The 19,979-nt window shown below is 40.3% G+C and overlaps 1 protein-coding gene and 1 non-coding gene across 2 annotated transcripts in view; both read left to right on the forward strand.

The window, feature by feature from the left end:
* The window catches only part of LOC145412924 (F-box only protein 30-like), a 200,243-nt gene that overhangs the window by 101,729 nt on the left and 78,535 nt on the right, over positions 1-19,979 (forward strand). The gene's annotated exons all lie outside the window — the stretch shown is intronic.
* On the forward strand, positions 8,461-8,579 carry LOC145413055 (5S ribosomal RNA). Its single transcript, XR_013899665.1, has one exon. It is a non-coding gene; the product is annotated as a 5S ribosomal RNA (ribosomal RNA).

The raw sequence follows: 19,979 nt of genomic DNA on the forward strand, positions 1-19,979 counted from the left end.
TACATTAGAGTTTGTATCACAATACTGTCATGTACTAACTTTTTCACTTCCATACTCACTTCCCTGTTTCTTATCACTGCTTTCAAGGAACCAGCAACCTTTCTTCCCTGCTGTACACTTTCAAGCACTTCACCCTCCAAACCTCCATCCTTACTCATCACACAACCCAAGTACTTAAATGTACTCACATTTTCCAATTCCTCACCATCCACCCTTGCTGTACATTCATTGACTTCACCTCTCTCAAAGACCATCACTTTACTCTTCCCTACATTCACCTTTAAATTCCGTTTCTTACACACTCTCCCAAACTCATCCACCAAGCCTTGCAGCTCCCCTTCATCTTCACTCAACAACACAGTATCATCTGCAAACAACAGTACAGGGAGTTTACAAACACTACCCTCTCTCACCAGGGCCACTCCAACTAACCTGCCTTGTACCTCTTGTATTACCCCATCCATGTACAGATTGAACAACCATGGAGACATGACACATCCCTGTTTCAAACCAACCTTCAAAGAGAAAAATTCACTCAGTTCACCATCCACACGCACTACAGCCTTAGCACCATCATACATACTCTTCACAGCGTTCAACAACTTCCCATCTACTCCATATATTCTTAATACTTTCTACAATCTTCGTCTGTCCACCCTGTCATATGCTTTCTCCAAATCCATGAAAGCTGCTACAACTTCTTTCCCTTCTCTAGAAACTTTTCCACTAAAGATCTAAGAATGAATATCTGATCTACACAACCTCTTCCCTTCCTAAAGCCTCCCTGTTCTTCTCCAACTAATTCCTCTGTTATTTCCCTAACTCTGTCAATAAGTATCCTACCATACACTTTTCCTATTATACTAAGAAGACAAATGCCCCCATGATTACCACACACTTCTTTTTCCCTTTTTCCTTTGTACAAGGGAATATTTATAATAATAATAATATGTGCAGGAGTAGGTGAGAATGAGAGGGCAAAGGAAGGAGTATGTATAGTTGTGAGTAAAAGATGGAAGAAGAGCATAAGACAGTATGGACCAGTTGGGTCAAGGATTGTGTGGGTAAAGTTGAAAGTTGGAATACATATGTGGGCGATTGTGTGTGTGTATGCGCCAACGCAAGATCGTGCTAGAAGAGTGAGAGGAGAGTTCTGGACAAATGTAGAAGTGTACTTGGAAAAGTTTGGAAGGAATGAGAGAGTGTTTTTGATCGGTGATATGAATGGTAAAGTAGGGAATGTGAAGGTGGATGGAATAGTTGGTGAGTGGGGTGTGCCTGCTGAGATAGATGAGAATGGCAGTGCGTTAGTGGACATTTGTGCTGGGAGGGGTTGGTGATAGGCAATACCCTCTTCAGGCACAAATTGAAGAAGCAAGGAGAATAGGGCCTTATAAGAGAGGGGAAACAAGACCATTGAGAGTAAAGTTGTCTTCAGAAAGTGTAGTAAATGATATACTTAAAGTGACCTGGAAACTAAGCAAAGAGGCTGGGATCGATAATATTATAGTAAGAAAAGATTTGAATGAAGAAGAAAGAGAAGTTTTAAAATCTTTGAAGGAACAAGTAAAGGAAAAAAATGATAAGAGGACAGAGGAAGAATGTAAAATGTTTTTTTTTGGAGAGTGATGGATATGAAAGTAAGGAAGTGGTATGTGAGGAACTAGAAGTGAAGGAAACTAAGGGGGATGGCTATGATTACGAAAAGAGAAGTTATTGGAGAGTTGTAGTTCAGAAATTGAGGAAGTGGTACCAACGGAGAGAAGAGGGTATAAAACCATCGAAAATAACTTCAAGGTGGTATATACTAATGTTATTGTTTTAATATCCACAAGGCTTGAAATTAACGATTTCTTGAGGGTACATGAACCTGATGTCATGTGCTTTGTATAGACCACGTTAAGAGAAAATACTGATGTTCATATGGAAGATGGTAAATACGAACTGTGGAGAAGAAACAGAAAAGAAAAAACGGGAGGAGGAGTGATGATAGCAGTGAAGAACAACATAAATGTAGATACCGTGGAAATGGGAGAGGGCAGGGCTGAAGTGATATATATGAAATTAGAAACTGGAGAGAATGTCAAGGGAGATATGGCGGTAGTGTATGTTCCCCCTAAGACAAGAGCATGGAATGATGATGAATATCAGATGTTATTAGATATGGCAAGTTATTTACAAAAAATAATTGAGAAAAGCAGGAATATAATTTTGGTGGGTGACTTTAACTGTAAAGAGGTGAACTGAGAGGAATGGGACTCAGGAGGCAGCGAAGATTCGTGGGGCACTATATTATTAAATATAATAATGAATAATGTGATGATGCAATGGGTCAAAGAAGAGACATGGTTCCAAGGGGAGGACACACCAGCAAGATTAGACTTACTGTTTACCAAAGAACCTGATGTAATAGAATCTTTGAAATATTTGTGTCCTATAGGAAAAAGTGATCATGTGGTCATTGAGTTCCAGGTGATAATAGGGAATGTTGAACCAAGAGACGAGCTTTATAGGCAGGGAAGATACGACTTTGAGAAAGCAAATTTTACAGGATTGAGAAAATTTTTCGAAAATGTGGATTGGAGAAAATTCAGAGAAACAAGAGAGATACAGAGGAAATGAGATATCTTTCTAGACCTCTATAATTTGGGAGTGGAAAAATTTGTACCAAGAGTGAGGGGGAAAGAAAACAGGAAAAAGGAGTGGTTTAATAGAAGGTGTATGATAGCAAAAAAAAAGAGAGAGATAAGGTGTGGAACAACTGGAGAAAGAGTGGTAACAACAGAACAGAGGAAGAATATAAAAGAACAAGAAATGAATACACAAGAATACGTAGAGAAGAAGAAAAGAATTTTGAAATTGGTATAATAGACAAATGCATGGATGAACCCAAACTGTTTTATAGATTTGTTAATGGCAAACTGAAACAAAAGGAAGGAATCACCAAACTGAAAGTAGAAGGAGAGGTCTGTAAAGATGTGGCAGTGCAAGCTGAAATAATGAACAAATGTTTCCAATCAGTTTTTACTAATGAAAAGGAGTTTGTGGAAGGAGAGGGAGTGATTAGAAATGTACCATTGATAAAAGATATGAAAGTGGAGGTACAGGAAGTGTATAAATTACTGGAAACTCAAGATGTAAGGAAAGCCCCAGGACCTGATGGAATTTCTGATTGGGTACTGAAGGAATGTAGAAAACAACTGGCGGATAAAATTCACAGTTTTATTGTGTGTTCTCTGGAAGAGGGGAAAGTGCCACAAGAATGGAAGAGGGCAAATGTGGTACCAATTTATAAGGGAGGAAGCAGGGAAGAACCCCTGAATTATAGACCAGTGTCTCTAACCAGCATGGTCGCAAAATTGTGTGAGAGAATCCTGAAAGACAGATGGATAAAATATCTAGAAGAGATGAATATTATGGCTGAATGCCAGTTTGGATTTAGAAGTGGAAGGTCAGGTGTTTCCAACTTGTTGAGCTTTTACTCGAGAGCGATTGACATGGTACAGGAGCGAGACGGTTGGGTGGATTGTGTGTATTTAGACTTGGAGAAGGCCTTCGACAAGGTACCCCATAAGAGACTAATGTGGAAACTAGAGTATATAGGAGTACTGAAGGGGAAACTGCTGGGTTGGATGAGAGACTTTTTGAGAGACAGACAAATGAGGACAGTAATAAAGGATAGGATGTCTGGATGGAGGGAAGTAACAAGTGGAGTCCCTCAAGGCTCGGTGTTGGTGCCAGTAATGTTTCTGATTTACATAAATGATATGATAGATGGAGTGAACAGTTATGCAAGTCTGTTTGCTGATAATGTAAAGATCTTGAGGAAGGTAGAGGTTGAGGAGGACTGTAAAATGCTGCAGGAGGATCTGGATAGGATACATGATTGGAGCCGGATGTGGGAAATAGAATTTAACGCAAAGAAATGTAAAATATTGGAAGTGGGTTAAAGTACCAAGAGGCCATCACTGAATTATTTGATGGGTGATGAATCAATCACAAAAGCGAGAGAAGAGAAAGATTTGGGAGTGCTGGTCCAGGATAGTTTGTCACCTGAAAAACATATTAACCCTCTCGGGCACAGTCATGCGATCCGCCTTCCATGTGGTTTGTTACAAAGAAGCACAGTCATGCAAATTGCGTTCCTAAGCTCAAAAAAATTTGCCAGAAATTAAGTTTGTGGGCGATTTGCGTCAAATTTTGATGCATTGTAGTGAGCGCATCGCTTTCCCGTGGTAAGGTATTGGCAACACTGAGGCGCTTCATGGGGTCCAGCACATAGCGATAAACCTCAATCTCTTCCAAGCAGCCAGGCAGTAGGGCTGCGTCGCGTGTCCTGTCCCTTTAACCACTATACCGCGGGGATGTTTTTGCGCTTCTTGCGCGTCCCGCGAGGATATTCACGCTCCAACTAACTTTTTAAAAATATTTGCCAAAAATCAGTTATTAGCCCTAGAATATTATAATTATTTAAGTATATGGCACATACCTTCAGCTTTCTCGTGGGTTGTTTGTTGATCCTTCATCGTCTGCTGTAGGACTTGTGGAGACTTCTGAAGTTGGATAACAAAGTCTCCACTTTACACTTCTCGATACCCCGTAATATGGTTACCACTGCCTGATATTATAACTACAAACACTATTCTAAGAATTTCAAGTAGTTTGGAATCCATATTCCTCCCCCAAAAAAAAAACACTGTGAAAGCAATGTAAATTACGAGCGCATACGAGCTTTCCTCCCTTGCCGTGTTCCTCGATGGTATTCTGAGGCGGAGCTGTCATTTATTATTAATAAACACACTCACACTTTATATTCCTAGTACTTTATTACACTTATTTATATATACAATATTTATCTATAAGTTTCTTTCAGTACTAGTAGTTTATTTTCACTCCAGTCATTCACTTTCTCGTTCTGTATACTAGTGTAGAGAGCGAAACTGTCACTTTCACTTCTCCCAGTATTCATACATGTTTGAGTGAAACTCACTCTCACTTTCATTACTCCTAGTATATATACTCATATTCTTATATTACTACTTATTTACATTTACATTCTCTATTTTATTTACATTATTTACATTTCTGTTTTATTTACACTATGTTATGCAGTGTCACTTGCAGTAACTTATAAAACTATTTTCCACTGTTCAGTTATATTTACATTCATTGCTTTCACTTACTGTTTACACATTATTTACACATTATTTACATTTCCACTTGCACTGTTTTAGAGTCACCAGAAAGATCATAGTCACTGTCCATCATTATCATTGATAAATTAGCCAGTTCACGTTCCACAGCAGAGTCACTTAGCCCTTTACCCTTACACACGAGGTTTAGTAGGGGTAGAGGTCACAGGGCCCTTTGCATTGGGCTAAAAAGCGGCGGAATTGGACAGGCGCGAATCCGACGTGGTTTCACCTTGAAAGACGACAGAAAACTGAATGCTGTGGCCTAGGGGCAGCAAAGAGTTGTCAGTGTCAGCGTGGTGACAGCTGCTAATATATACGCTATGAAATGATTGGCAGGAAATCTAGACAATACATAATAAAATAGGTAGTTCTAGGTGAATGTAAATATTGCTCGGGCTTCTCCCTTCCTTTCTTATATATATTTTTATTATGAGAACAGGTCATACGGCATATTTCAAGGGGAAATAAACGGGAAATTAGCGAACGAGTGCACATGAGGTGTTGCCAGGTGATATATTTTTTTTTTTTTCTGCGAGGAAGAAGGAACCAAAGGCCATGGCCCGCAGTAACAGTTCCCTCCAAGAGAAAAACAAAATACAATTGAGAGCCAAATTCAAGATCCGATCATTTTGAGATGCCTGGACACACTGCGTTTGAAAGACTGGAGATCATAGGCAGCAGGAAATACAGATAGAGGGAGACAGTTCCAGAGCTGACCTGTTGCATAAATGAAAGACTGGGAGTAACGGTTAACTCTTGCATTAGAGAGTTGGACAGAAAAGGGATGAGAGTTTGCTGCCAGACGGGTGCTATGCGCCCGTCGTAGAGGTGGAGGAATGCAAGCAGACAGTTCAGCAGAGCAGTGACCATTAAAGTAGCGATAGAAAAGAGATAAAGATGCATCAGTGCGGCGAAGAGAGAGGTTGAAGGGAGTCAGTAAGAGAAGGAGAGTTAATGAGACGAAAAGCCTTTGACTCCACCCTATTGAGAAGAGCTGCATGTGGGGAGCCTCCCCACACATGAGAGTTGTACTCCACACAGGGGCGGATAAAACCTCTGTATAGAGTCAACAATTGTGCAGGGGTAAAGAAAGAGCGGAGTCGGCTTAGCACACCCAATCTCTTGGAAGCAGATTTTACAAGAGATGTAATATGGTCTTTCCAAGATAAGTCCCGAGTAAATGAAACCCCAAGCATGTTCAAGGATGATGCAGGATTAAGCTGAATATTATTAAACATTAATGCCCATTCCAGATGTATGGCAGTATCAATTACCTTTTCTCTTTCTTTTATATATTATTTTGTATAAGAGTAGGGCAAAGGGCACATATCAATGGATAAAATGAGTGGAAAAATCCATCCAGGATTTGTGTAGCGCAGCACAGCTGTCAGGCGGGAGGAGAGGGTAATGGAGGGGAGGTAAGGAGGGGAGGGGGAGTCAAGGACAGGAGAAAAATGGCAAAATTGTCAACAGTGGATGGGAGTACAGGTGACATTAGCAGAACTGAGTATAGCTGGACACTGGTAGTACTGATAGATGATACAAGCCACCACTTGAAAGCCCGGGCGAATTCAAAATTACACAGAATCACAAAAGTGACGCCCCGCGGTATGATCCCTTACTCCCGAGCATCACAAAAGTGACGCCCCCCGGTTAAGGGGTTAAACTCCTGCTAATTCTCCCCCACCCACCCGAGCCAAAGCCCCTATGGACTCAGTGTGATAATCCATATTTGTGAGCATATTTGTATGTGATATTGTCGTTGGAACATAGATATATGTCACGAAAAGGAATTGTGCCCGTTATCATTCGTTAGGCTTAGAGGCAATATGCGTGTTCACTGTAGCGGGGTTTCGCCTTTCGTCCATCCCTAGACCCTGTGGCGTGAGTACAAATACGCATACAGTGAAGCCAGTGCCTAAGCTGTATTTTGTGTGAAAGATATTGTGGCTGGCTTGGTGAAATAATGGAACTAGTAAGCATTATGAACACCATAAACCATAGTGTGGAATGGGGCAGGCATTGTGTACGCTTTATAGTCGGGAAGGGGTAATTAGAGGAGTTTAGGGATGGAATTATTGTGATTCTGATAGTGAAAATGCTATGGAATTGTGTGAAATATACGTCAAACACGCTGCGAGTGTTTATGAAGGAGTGTGGTGTGTGCCAATACAATAGCGTTGCATCGTACTTTCCCGGCGAATGATGCTACATCACAGTCACGTTGAACCGTAGTAAGGAATAGAATAATTGTGGAGGTTGGGGTGGAATCATTGTGGTAGTCATGTATCTGTGTATGATATAGTGTGAAGTGTAAGTGAAATGTGCCACGTATCCTTGTGACGGCATATATTATGGTGCGTAGCGTAGGTTAGTGATACCTTAGCGGCAGGGGTCCTCAGGAGATAGGGACGCCTAGGAATGACGGACATCATTGAACAGGTACTGTACCTTGGTCTGACATTTAGTGATAACTTATACTTTAAGTAAAATATACTTGAACTGTGCCGCGAGTGTTTGTTTAGGTGTGTAGCTTAGGTGAGCGATACTTTAGCATCAGGTGTGATGGGAAAGGTAACGATGCCAAGGAATGACGGACGTCATTGAACAGGTACTGTACCTTGGTCTGACATTTAGTGATAACTTATACTTTATGTAAAATATACGTGAACTGTGCCGCAAGTGTTCGTTTAGGTGCGTAGCGTAGGTGAGTGATACTTTAGCGTCAGGTGTGCTGGGAAAGGTAACGATGCCAAGGAACGATGAACGTCAGTGAACAGGTACTGTACCTTGCAATGCCGGACAACCACGGACGTGAGTGGACAGGTACCGTATGTTGGTAAAACAGTTGTTGAAATTTATGATCCTTATCTAAAATGTTTGTGATATGTGCCACGAGTGTTTGTGGTAATTACAGTATTGTATCATGTGTTGGAGGAACGTTTGGGATAGGAGGGGAAAATATGTCTGTATATATATATAAATATATATACTGTATATATATATAAATATATATACAGTACTGTATATATATATATATAAATATATATACTGTATATATATCTAAATATATATATATCTATATTTATATATACATATATATATATATATATATATATATATATATATATATATATATATATATATAAATATATATACTGTATATACATCAAAATATATATACTGTATATATATCTAGATATATATAATGTATATATATCTAAATATATATACTGTATGTATATATATATATATATATATATATATTAACGGCCATACCACGTTGAGTACACCGCTTCCCGTCCGATCAGCGAAGTTAAGCAACGTTGGGTCTGGTTAGTACTTGGATGGGTGACCGCCTGGGAACACCAGATGCTGTTGGCATCCCTATGTGTCAAGTGGGGTTGGTGGAGGATTAGTGCCCCTCCCTGTAAAACAATTAACTCTAAGCCGTTGACCACCCCGTTTGGGATACATGGCGTCTGGCAATGGATGGGTGGATGGATATACTGTATATATATATATATATATATATATATATATATATATATATACAGTATATACTGTATATATATATACTCTATATATATATATATATATACTGTATATATATATATATATATATATATATACTGTATGAGGGAGTACATTATGTGTGGGGAGAACCTTTAGATATTGTGAGGGAGTATATCATGTGCGTGGTGAAACTTAAGGGAAGGAGGGCTGAAAAATAAAAAAAATAGATTTAAAAATTTTATATATATATATATATATATATATATATATACAGTAGGCTCGCACAGTGCACGAGAGATTGGGTGGTCCACGACCTCGCGCACTGGGAATTCGCGTACTGGGAATACATAATCTTATGGGAATAATTACATATGGGCGGTACCCCCTCATACCTGGACATTTTTTTGGCCATTAGAGATATAATAAAGGTCATATTTTTCAGACATTGTACTAAAGCTATAGCTACAATAACAGAAATATGGGTAGTCACTTTAATAACAGTAGACAACAGGCCTGATGACCTTAAATAACAGGGGTTCCGAGGCGCGGCAACACTTACAGCTCCGCACTCCCCACCGCACCTCCCACCTCACCAACACTTCCCTCCACAGACTCCTCTTGAGCACCTTCCCCAGGAGCATCCAAGTCACTCACTTCGGCCATAAACCCTTCAAAGTCCAATTCTGACACTTCTGACATTGCATCCTCTTCATCCTCAACAGGAACAGGAGCAGACGATGTCGTTGGTTCCGCAATTTCACCAACTTGAGCCTGCTGTGTGTAGCTTGTTATGAGTGTCTATCTTCTCCTGTTTATTTCTTCCCTGTGCCTGTCTGTGTAGAAACGGAAGAGTTTGTCGATACCAACCAGAAGTTCCTCCGTTCTTTGGTTGCTCACTTCTTGTTCCTTCACCTCCTCCTTGAGCTTAACAACGGCAGCAAGGATCTTGCTAATGTTTGACATACACAGCTCAGTCCTGCCTTCCATCACGCTAGGCTGCTCAACTTGATTCTGCAGACACGTGACGCGCAGTTTGAGGGGTGGTCGCGCACTAATAGGAAATGACATTTTTGAGCCACTCTTTGCCTCTGCCTCGCGTTCTGTGTGGTAAACTCGTGCATTCAAGGTTTTGGTTATATATATATATATATATATATATATATATATATATATATATATATATAGACACTATATATATATATATATAGACACTATATATATATACTCTATATATATATATATATATATATATATATATATATATATATATATATATATATATACACAGTACCCTCGCATCCAATACGGTAATATTGTCATGCATGGGTCACGTGTTGGACCAAAAACGTGTTGGACTAACAACAGAGCTTATGAGGAAAAATGAATTATGTCAGCAACCTTAGGAAAAGTCACCCTAAATACCTACCATATACCTATACATATATTGGTACTATTGTAATTATAATAAATGGTACTGTGCTATGAATGATAACTAACTTTTTAGGATAGTGTTGGTGGGCTTGCTGGGAATGGAAGATGGTATCCAAGGCTGTAGGTAGTCCTACTGGGTCCCCGGAGGATGGCTGCTGGCGTCACTAGCGGGTAATGGCTGTTGCTCCTCCTCAACCTCCCTCATAAATCCTTCGAAATCAAACCTCCCTCATAAATCCTTCGAAATCACACTCAGAATCACTATCTTCGTCCACAGCCATGGAAGGTCCTGCTTCTGCCTGTCCTAGCACTGTAATCCTCGGGAAAGTGCATGCTTCTCACACTGTTGCTAGAGCCCCGTCTCATGACTGTGGAAAGTGATCTCTGTTGCTGACTCAGTAGAGAATGAGAAGCAACTTTGTTTATAAAGTGGTACACACGCCGATGAGAAGGGTTTCAAAACGATTGATATTTATTCTAAAATATTAATATGTATTCAGTGTCAAGCTAAATGTTCAATGCTGTAGTATGATACATTCTCTGTCGAGTTGCCTGGGTCTTGGTCACACTGTTTTGCCCATCGTATCCTCGGCAGGAATCCATCCAGATGAATTACAAATGCCCATGTTATCATCGGCAATTTTACCACGTTACCATTCTGATTTACCATCGTATCCTCAGCAAACCTGGTATGAAGTGCCGTGTGATAGCCTTCGGCTGCCAGGATCTTGTCTTGGTTTTTTTATTATGGTCCTCACGTTGGCTTCATTCATGTCGTAGGCCTTGGCAATGTCAACTTTCCTCTCCCCTTTCTTCTTCCTCTTGATGCTTTCTAGCTTGGTGGCCTGAGGGAGGTGCCGACGTTTCTTGGGGTTCTCAGAAGGCTTCCTAGGCATCGTGAGCACGGTAAAATGCAGTAACAAGGGCAGAAAATGCAGCAAGAAAAAAGCACCTTCCAATGCAATTATGCGACTGAGTGGCGCTGTGGCGGGAGAGATTTAAATAAAACATCACATGACACCAGAAGCATTTTTAATTGGGTGGCATCACGATCACGTCACGATAGCGGGCGGGGAAAGCTACTTGGTCAGAAGTTTTCATTGGCTATCATCATCATGGGAATGTCCAGTATGACCGTGTTGGACCAGGGGTGATCGTGCTAGAGTTGAACTCTGCGGATTTGGCCCACTTCTCGGAGCTCTGTGCGTGTTGTGCTAACACACTCGTGTTGCAGTAATTAAATCGTATTAAATAATACTAATTATTTGCTCTCCGTGCTGGACGAACGCGTGTTGGACGTGAGGTTACTGTATAGATATATATATATATATATATATATATACAGGTATATATATATATATGTATATATATATTATATAGTATTTGGAAACTCCCTGTACTGTTGTTTGCAGATGATACTGTGTTGTTGAGTGAAGACGAAGGGGAGCTGCAAGGCTTGGTGGATGAGTTTGAGAGAGTGTGTAAGAAACGGACTCTAAAGGTGAATGTAGGGAAGAGTAAAGTGATGGTCTTTGAGAGAGGTGAAGTCAGTGAATGTACAGCGAGGTTGGATGGTGAGGAATTTGAAAATGTGAGTACGTTTAAGTACGTTTAAGTACGTGAGTTATATATATGAGTAAAGATGGAGGTTTGGAGGGTGAAGTGCTTGAAAGGGTACAGCAGGGAAGAAAGGTTGCTGGTTCCTTGAAAGCAGTGATAAGAAACAGGGAAGTGAGCATGGAAGTGAAAAAGTTACTACATGACAGTATTGTGATACCAACTCTAACGTACGGAAGTGAAGCTTGGACGTTGTTGGAAGGGCATGAGTCAAGAGTGAGAGCAGTGGGAATGAGTTATTTAAGAGGAGCCTGTGGAGTCACATGGAGAGACAGGCTGACGAATGAGGATATAAAGGAGCGTTGTGGTGTGGATGTGGATGTGATAGGAAGCGTTATGAGGAACACACTGAGGTGGTTTGGCCATGTGGAGAGGATGGATGGTGAAAGACTGACGAAGAGAGTGTATGTGAGTGAAGTGGAGGGGGGAAGAGGGAGGGGGAGGCTGAGGATAAGATGGAGGGATGGGGTGGAGAGGTATATGAGAGAGGGGGGTGTGAGTTGGGAGCAGGGCAGTGAAATGGCGGGGGACAGGGCGACTTGGAGGCGATTTGTTTGTGGCCACCCCAAACGGGATTGAGGCATCTGGCAATAGATAGATAGATAGATAGATATATATATATATATATATATATATATACTGTATATATATATATTTACATACTGTACCGTAATCCCTCCACTATCCGATGTAATAGAGCCAAAGGCATGTCTGGAAAGTGGTCCTGTCCGGATAGTGGGCCCTAGCCTCCTGGACTTGTACTTATGGACCCTAACTCAAAAAAACACCTATACAACTCCCTCTGGATGTGCATAGCATCTATGTAAGACCCAAATCACACCAATAAGAGACATAAAAGCCTGAAATAAATGCAAAAGAACCACAAAATGAGGTTTTAGAGGTGAGTCTATACACTATTAAACATTCTGAGTACTTACAACAAGTCCCTGGCTCCTGGACTGGTACTTATAGACCCTAACCGAGCCTAATTTTGAAAGCCACCTAAATAACTCCCTACCGGACATGCATAGCACATATTTAAACCTATTTAAGACCCTATTCACACCAATAATGGATGTAAAGCTTGAAATAAATGAAAAGGAACCAAAGAATGAGGAATTAGAAGTGACTGTACCTCATCCAGGGTAATTACAGCACGTTTGTGGCCACCTTTTGTAAGGATTTGGCAGTGGTGAAAATGCTCTTGAAGCACGTACAGTTTTCCAGTGTTGTGCCGCACTTACAGTAATTCTTTTCACTGTGAGTTATAACTGTTTAACACTGCACATTGTTAATTGCACCAGGCCAGTTCCAACTGCCATTTGCACTCCACAGTTAATCCTTTGCACTCTAAATTCTAATTTCTTAACACTGCTCAACATTGTAAATTCCCGTGTGGTCTAGTGGCGAGGTATTGCAGTTTATTCACTGTTTATTCACAAAAAAATGAGCACGTGTGGCTCCCATTTTGATATGCTACCACTCGCGATCGAAGTTAGGCAATAACTACTGTTCGGGTGTTGGTGAAGGGGGAAACAGAGTAGCCAGATCGCAATGGCGACATTACCAAACTCCTCAATTTTCATTACCAAATTTAACTTTTCATTACCAAATTTGTAATGCTAGCATTTATTCTTCACTAATTATATATGCAAGTGGAAATACATGTAATCACTCTTTGTATAATTAACAGCATGTTGGTTATTTTCACGCTATGTACGTTAGCAGATTAATCAGAGAGAGCAAACAATCCATCATCTCCATCCTGTGTATCCTCATACATGTGAAAAATCAGTTTGGTAATGCATTACTCTGATTCATTACCAAACGAAATTTTCATGACCAAATTGCCCCACATTTGGTAATGAAAAATACCAAATGGCAACCCTGACAGGGGAGGGGGGAGGGGGGACAAAGGAAGGGGTGAGGGTGTGTGGTGTTACAGCTGTTCGGCGCTGTGCGGTAATTTCAAATTACAGGTGGGAAAAAATTTGGATTTTGGGGGGATTTTTTTCTTTTTTTCGCCATTTTTGGGTTCCTAAGGTCCAGGCCCACAATGTCCGGTAAGTGGGGATGTCCGGAAAGTGGGCGTCTGGATAGTACGGGGATTACTGTATATATATATATATATATATATATATATATATAAATATATATACAGTATATATATATATATAGTCTTTAAGCAAAGGGGGAGAAAACACTGTTCTTTTATCGCTTGGGGTAAAAGTAGGTAGTGACCGGAAGAGTAATCTAGCTTTGTCATCCTATTACTCGATAACTGTTGGGCGTATCTTCTTCCATGATGAAGAGCAGTAAATTCTACGTATGTTCATTACCAGAATATAAGCCTTTGGAAGCATTTTTGGTAGGAAAAGGCAGGGGGAACAGACTTTGTTTTTTTCCTCGCTTCCGGTAAAAGTTGAAAGCGTTCGGAGGAATAATCTCACTTTGTCGGCCAATTACTTGAAAACTATTGGACGTATCGATTTCCTGTAAGAACCATGATAGAGAGGAGTAAATTCTACGTATGTTCATTTACAGAATATAAGCCTTTGGGAGCATTTTATGTTGGAAAAGTTGGGGGAACAGACTTTGTTTTTTTCCTCATTAGCAGTAAAGTCAAAAGAACTCGGAGGAGTAATCTCACTTTGTCGGCCAATTACTCAAAAACTATTGGACGTATCGATTTCCTGTAAGAACCATGATAAAGAGCAGTTGATAAAGAGCAGTAAATTCTACGTATGTACAAGACATAATAATGTAATATCTCTGATAAGAATTCGTTTTTACATAGGCGGGAATATAGCAAATGCTGTGCGCGCATCATGAAAGTGACACATGGACGTGAGTTCCCAGTCGTTTTTGGTGATTTACTCAAAAACTATGAGGCATATCGAAGCCATCTGGTGCTTATTAGAAAGCTTCTGAAACTCTGAATAATATTATGCAATGAAAACATAAGGTGTGCAAAAAAAGTTCAATATGACAGCTCATTGAATTTTTTTCAAAAATGGCTTTCAGTTTTTGTGTGTTTTCTCAAAAAACTACAAATTGTATCACAACTGGAAATGTCTCTTTAGATAGCTGATGAAATTCTCTATCAAAACTTCTATAACATTTTCCTGTTTGATGGTAAACATTCGAATGGTGATGTTGGGAAGTGAAATTGACGTAGCGAAAAGTTTATTCACGGCCGTCTAATGTTGTTTTATTCGTGTTTTCCTGTTTTTTTGTGGTGCTTATCAGTTAAAACAAACATCGACGAATAAGATGACATAAGTTTCATCCACCCATCCATCCATCATCCAATCCTACATTGCCCCATGAGGAGCGTAGGAGCCCGGGGCTAGGCAGTTCGTCCCGACATTTAAGATGAGAGTGACCAGCCTCACTCATCCCTGAGTGGCATTACATGAGCAATCAACCCCAACCACCCCTTGGATATAAACCTTCACCGGCTCAATCCGATTGGAGCGCAATAACTACCCACTAAACCACCAGGCGCCAAAATTTGGTTATATGATTACCACCCAGCGTAGTAAATGGATTCCTGGTGCACAGGAAACAATTTGGCTTGTCACTCAGTGTAGAGTCACCCACAGGCTGAGGGAAGTGGAAAGAATGAAGGAAAGAAAGACAGAAGAGGGTGTGTAAAGTCACCCGTAGGCAGAAGGACAAGGAAAGAATGAAGGAAAGAAAGACAGAAGAGAATGCAGTATATTGATGTTTGGGTGGCGAAAATAAGGCGAGAATACGTGTTATTTGCCGCGCGCTGGCAGCCGAGCGAGGCAGCCAGGTGGATAAAATTGTGCGCTGAAAAACTTACCAAAACTTATCATGCGCGAGAGGGTTAACAGGATGGTTAGAGAGACGTATAAACTCTTGACTAACATAAGAGTAGCATTTCATTATATGGATGAGGAGATGATGAAAAAATTGATAGTGGCCATGATCCGCCTCAGGTTAGAATATGCAGCGGTAGTGTGGTCCCCACACGAAAGATATAAACAAGATTGAGAGAATACAAAGAACAGCAACAAAGATGGTCCCCAGTCTGGTAGATCTGTTGTACAGAGAGAGGCTGGAAAAGCTGGATTTGCCTTCCTTAAAGGAAAGGAGAAAGAGGGGAGACATGATTGCAGTGTTCAGGACCATGATAGGAGTAGATAAAATTGACCGAGAAGATCTGTTTGTATGGGATAAGAGAGCAACAAGAGGACACGGAATGAAATTGAAGAAGTCAAGCTACGGGAAGGATATCAAGAAATATAGTTTTCCGTATAGAAGTATAGACCTGTGGAATAGCCTGGACAAAGAGATCGTCCAGTCTAAAAACTTAAACGAGTTTAAAACTAAATTTGACTTATTGAGAAACAGAGACGAGATCTCATGAGTGTAGCTCATTTCGTGTATATCACAATTAGGTATATTAAGTAAATACATAAGTATTTGGAACGACTTAGACGAAAAGGTGGTGCAGGCGAAAAACATTCATGTGTATAAGTAGACTAGATTAATGTGGATATGGAGACAGGACAACACGAGCATTGCTCAATTCCTGTATACTACAAATAGGTAAACACACACATACACACACACACACACACACACACACACACACACACACACACACACACACACACACACACACACATGCACACTGATGAAATTTCATGTTGGGTATTACGAGAATGTGCAAAGGAGTTAAGTAAGGCATTATTTTTAATTTTCAAGAAATCCTTGAGTCAAGGGAAACTACCTGATATTTGGAAAAAAGCAAATATAGTCCCCTTATTCAAGAAAGGAAATAGACAGAATCCTCTCAACTACCGACCAGTATCACTGACCAGTGTTGTAAGCAAGGTATTAGAAAAACTTATAAGAAAAGCTTGGGTAAATCATCTAGAAGAACACAGTATGATAACAGAAAGACAGTTTAGTTTCAGAAAAGGAAAATCATGTGTTACTAATCTGCTGAGCTACTATGACAGAGTAACAAACACAATACAGGAAAGGGAAGGATGGGTGGACAGTATCTATTTAGATTTCAAGAAAGCTTTTGACACAGTACCACACCAAAGACTTTTATGGAAACTGTACCATCAAGGAGGAATTCGAGGCAAACTGTTTTGTTGGATGCAAGACTTTCTCATAAAAAGAGAAATGAGGACAGTACTAAGAGGAAACTACTCATCGTGGAGAGAAGTGACTAGTGGAGTACCACAGGGTTCGGTGCTGGCACCAATCATGTTTTTAGTGTATATAAATGATATTAACAGTAACACTGGAAATGAGAGCTATCTGAATATGTTTGCAGATGATACAAAAATACAAAGGAGAATTACTAGCACAGACTCTTGTAGGGAGCTACAAGAAGAATTAAATAAACTTCATGAATGGAGTAGTACATGGCAAATGGAATTCAATGTGGACAAGTGTCATGTAATCAAGTTTGGTAAAAGTGGAAAAAGACCTGATTGGGATTATAAGTTAGGAAATAAAACTCTATACACATCAGAAAGAGAGAAAGACCTATGTGTGATTATCAATAACAGACTCTCTCCGGCTGACCACATCAGCGAGAAGGTACGGAACATGTATACACTGCTTGCAAATATGAGAATAGCATTCACATACATAAATGAAGACATGCTAAGAAGGATAATAACATCATTCATTAGACCAACCCTGGAATACGCATCAGTAGTCTGGAGTCCTCATCTCAAAAAGCACATAGACAAGATTGAAAAAGTTCAAAGGGCCGCTACAAGATGGATACCAAGCTTAAGGGACCTAAGCTACGAAGAAAGACTAAATAAACTGAATCTACCAACACTACAGGAGAGAAGGAAAAGAGGTGACATGATAATGCTATATAAGTGCATATCAGGGAAGGAGAAAATAGACATAAATGATTACTTAACATATGGAGAAGCATCAGCAAGAGGACACTGCAAAAAACTGCATAAGAAGAGAGGTGATAAAGACGTAAGGAAATTCAGTTTCCCAAACAGAGCAATTGATCAATGGAATGCACTACTGAATGAAATAGTGTATGCCAAAACAATTCACAAATTTAAGGATATGTACAATAAATATGGTTTAAGACACGGGACAGTACGAGCTTGACTCATTCCTGTAAAGATACAATTAGGTAAGAACAATTAGGTAAGAACACACACACACACACACACACACACACACACACACACACACACACACACACACACACACACACACACACACACACACACACATAGTGGAAAAGCTAATCAACAGGATGCTTTGTGAAATGAGTCACACATCTATCCATTCACTATTCAAGCCCATGGAATCCTGGCTTCATCTCATTAAATCCTAACCTAGGCCCAGTGGAGCATACTTAGCTCCTTAAGCACTCAGCTATGAAGATAGCAACAAACTGTATCCCATATTGGTCCAAATATCACTTGTCAGAAAAAGAGAAAAGCTGTCACAGAATAATCAGGCCACTTGCACTAAAGAACTGAGTAGGCTTGTAGGGGAAACATGACACACAAAGCAAAAAGAAGTAAAACATATATGAAGACAGTCAAAATGTGGTGCAAACAAGTCTGCACCACAGAGAAATCTGGCAGCAGGAGAACCAGCCCATTAACATTATTTTTCAAACAAAAAACAAGTCATTGGTGACTTTAAGGGAGGGTCATCATTCCTTGTTGAAGCATTGTTCTTAAAGATAAGTGGTAATACAATCACTCCTTGACTCTGAGTCTAGGATGATTCCTCCCATTATGACTTCTAATGCCTGAGTGATGTCATAAGTGGCTCAGTACCACTTCTTACTGTGCCAGCAAAAGGAGGTAATGGTGCTTGAATAATGCCGTATTAATTTTTATTTTCTTCTTTTTGCCTTTTTGTATCTTAATTGTGACTTTATTGGGGGAAATGCTAAGGCCTGGACCAGTCTTATGAGAACTTGAAGTTGGTTGGGCATTACCAAAATGAGCATATACTTACACTGCCCTTGGTCTTTGATTGATGCCCCTACTGTGCACAAGGCAATAGGTAGGATGCAGTTGGGGAAGGAACTGGGTATGATAGGGTTGACTACTGAAATGTTGAAGACCTCAGGAGATATAGGAATTGGGTTTAGTTACTGATTTCATAAATTCAGTTATATATGAGTGTCTTGTCCTAGGTGACTGGCTATAAAGTGTGATTTTTAATAGATGTAAGGGTTAAGGATGATGCCCTGGAAAGAGGAAATTTTAGAGGCATGAAGCTCTTGGACCAGTTAATGAAAGTAATGAGAGAGTCCTGAAAGGTATGTTAAGGGGAAGAGTGAACATTGATGAGATTCAGTTTGGATTTTTGTCAGGCAAAGAGATCACTGATGCCATTTTCATTGTGCAACAGCTTCAGGAAAAATATACAGGAAAGAAGTAGGAGTTGTGCATTGTTTTTGTTGATTGGGGAAGGCCTTTAACAGAGTTACGAGGGAGGTGGTGAAATGGGCAGTGAGAAAGCTTGGGATCAAAGAGTGGCTGGAGTGGTTATGGCTATATACTGTATGTGGGCACTCACACCCAGGTGAAAGTGAATGGAGATTTGAATTATGAGTTTTTATTGGATGTTGGCATGCATCAGGTGTAAGTCTTGAACCCTGTATTGTTTGTCATGGTACTTGAAGCTCCCATGGGGGAGGTTGTATGCTGATGACTTCATGTTGATTGCAGACAGTAAACGGGAGGCAGAGGGAAAATTTAGGAAGTGGAGAGGATTTGAGAGTTAATGTGGATAAAACAAAAGTGATGATATCTAGGGCTGGTGGCAGTACTGTCAAAGCAAAGGGAGCTTGACTGTGTGCAATTGCCACAAGGGTGTGGGAAGTAACTCCATCATGTGCAGTGTTTGTGCTAAGCTGGAGCATAAGAGATGTATTGGTATTTGAGGTAGGCTGCGAAAAAAATGTATATTTCGTGTGTGCAGTTTGGCAGAGATAGCATGTACAGATTGACAGTCATGAAAGGACTGATCATGCTGGGGAGTCTCTTGATTGTGTGGACGAGTTTTGCTATTTTGGGGCCCTGCGGCATCCTGGAGACGGGGCTGGAACTAGCTCTGTGGCTAGAGTAAGGAGCAGTTGGAGGAAGTTCAGGGAGCTGTTGCCTCTCCTGACATTGAGAGGGCTCTCCCTCTGTTCTAAGGGATCTTTGTATGTGACATGTGTAGGAG

The sequence above is a fragment of the Coenobita brevimanus genome, chromosome 94 (genome assembly GCF_032717465.1).
Source record: "Coenobita brevimanus isolate Jiangsu-jjx chromosome 94, ASM3271746v2, whole genome shotgun sequence".
Taxonomy (NCBI): Eukaryota; Metazoa; Arthropoda; class Malacostraca; order Decapoda; family Coenobitidae; genus Coenobita; species Coenobita brevimanus.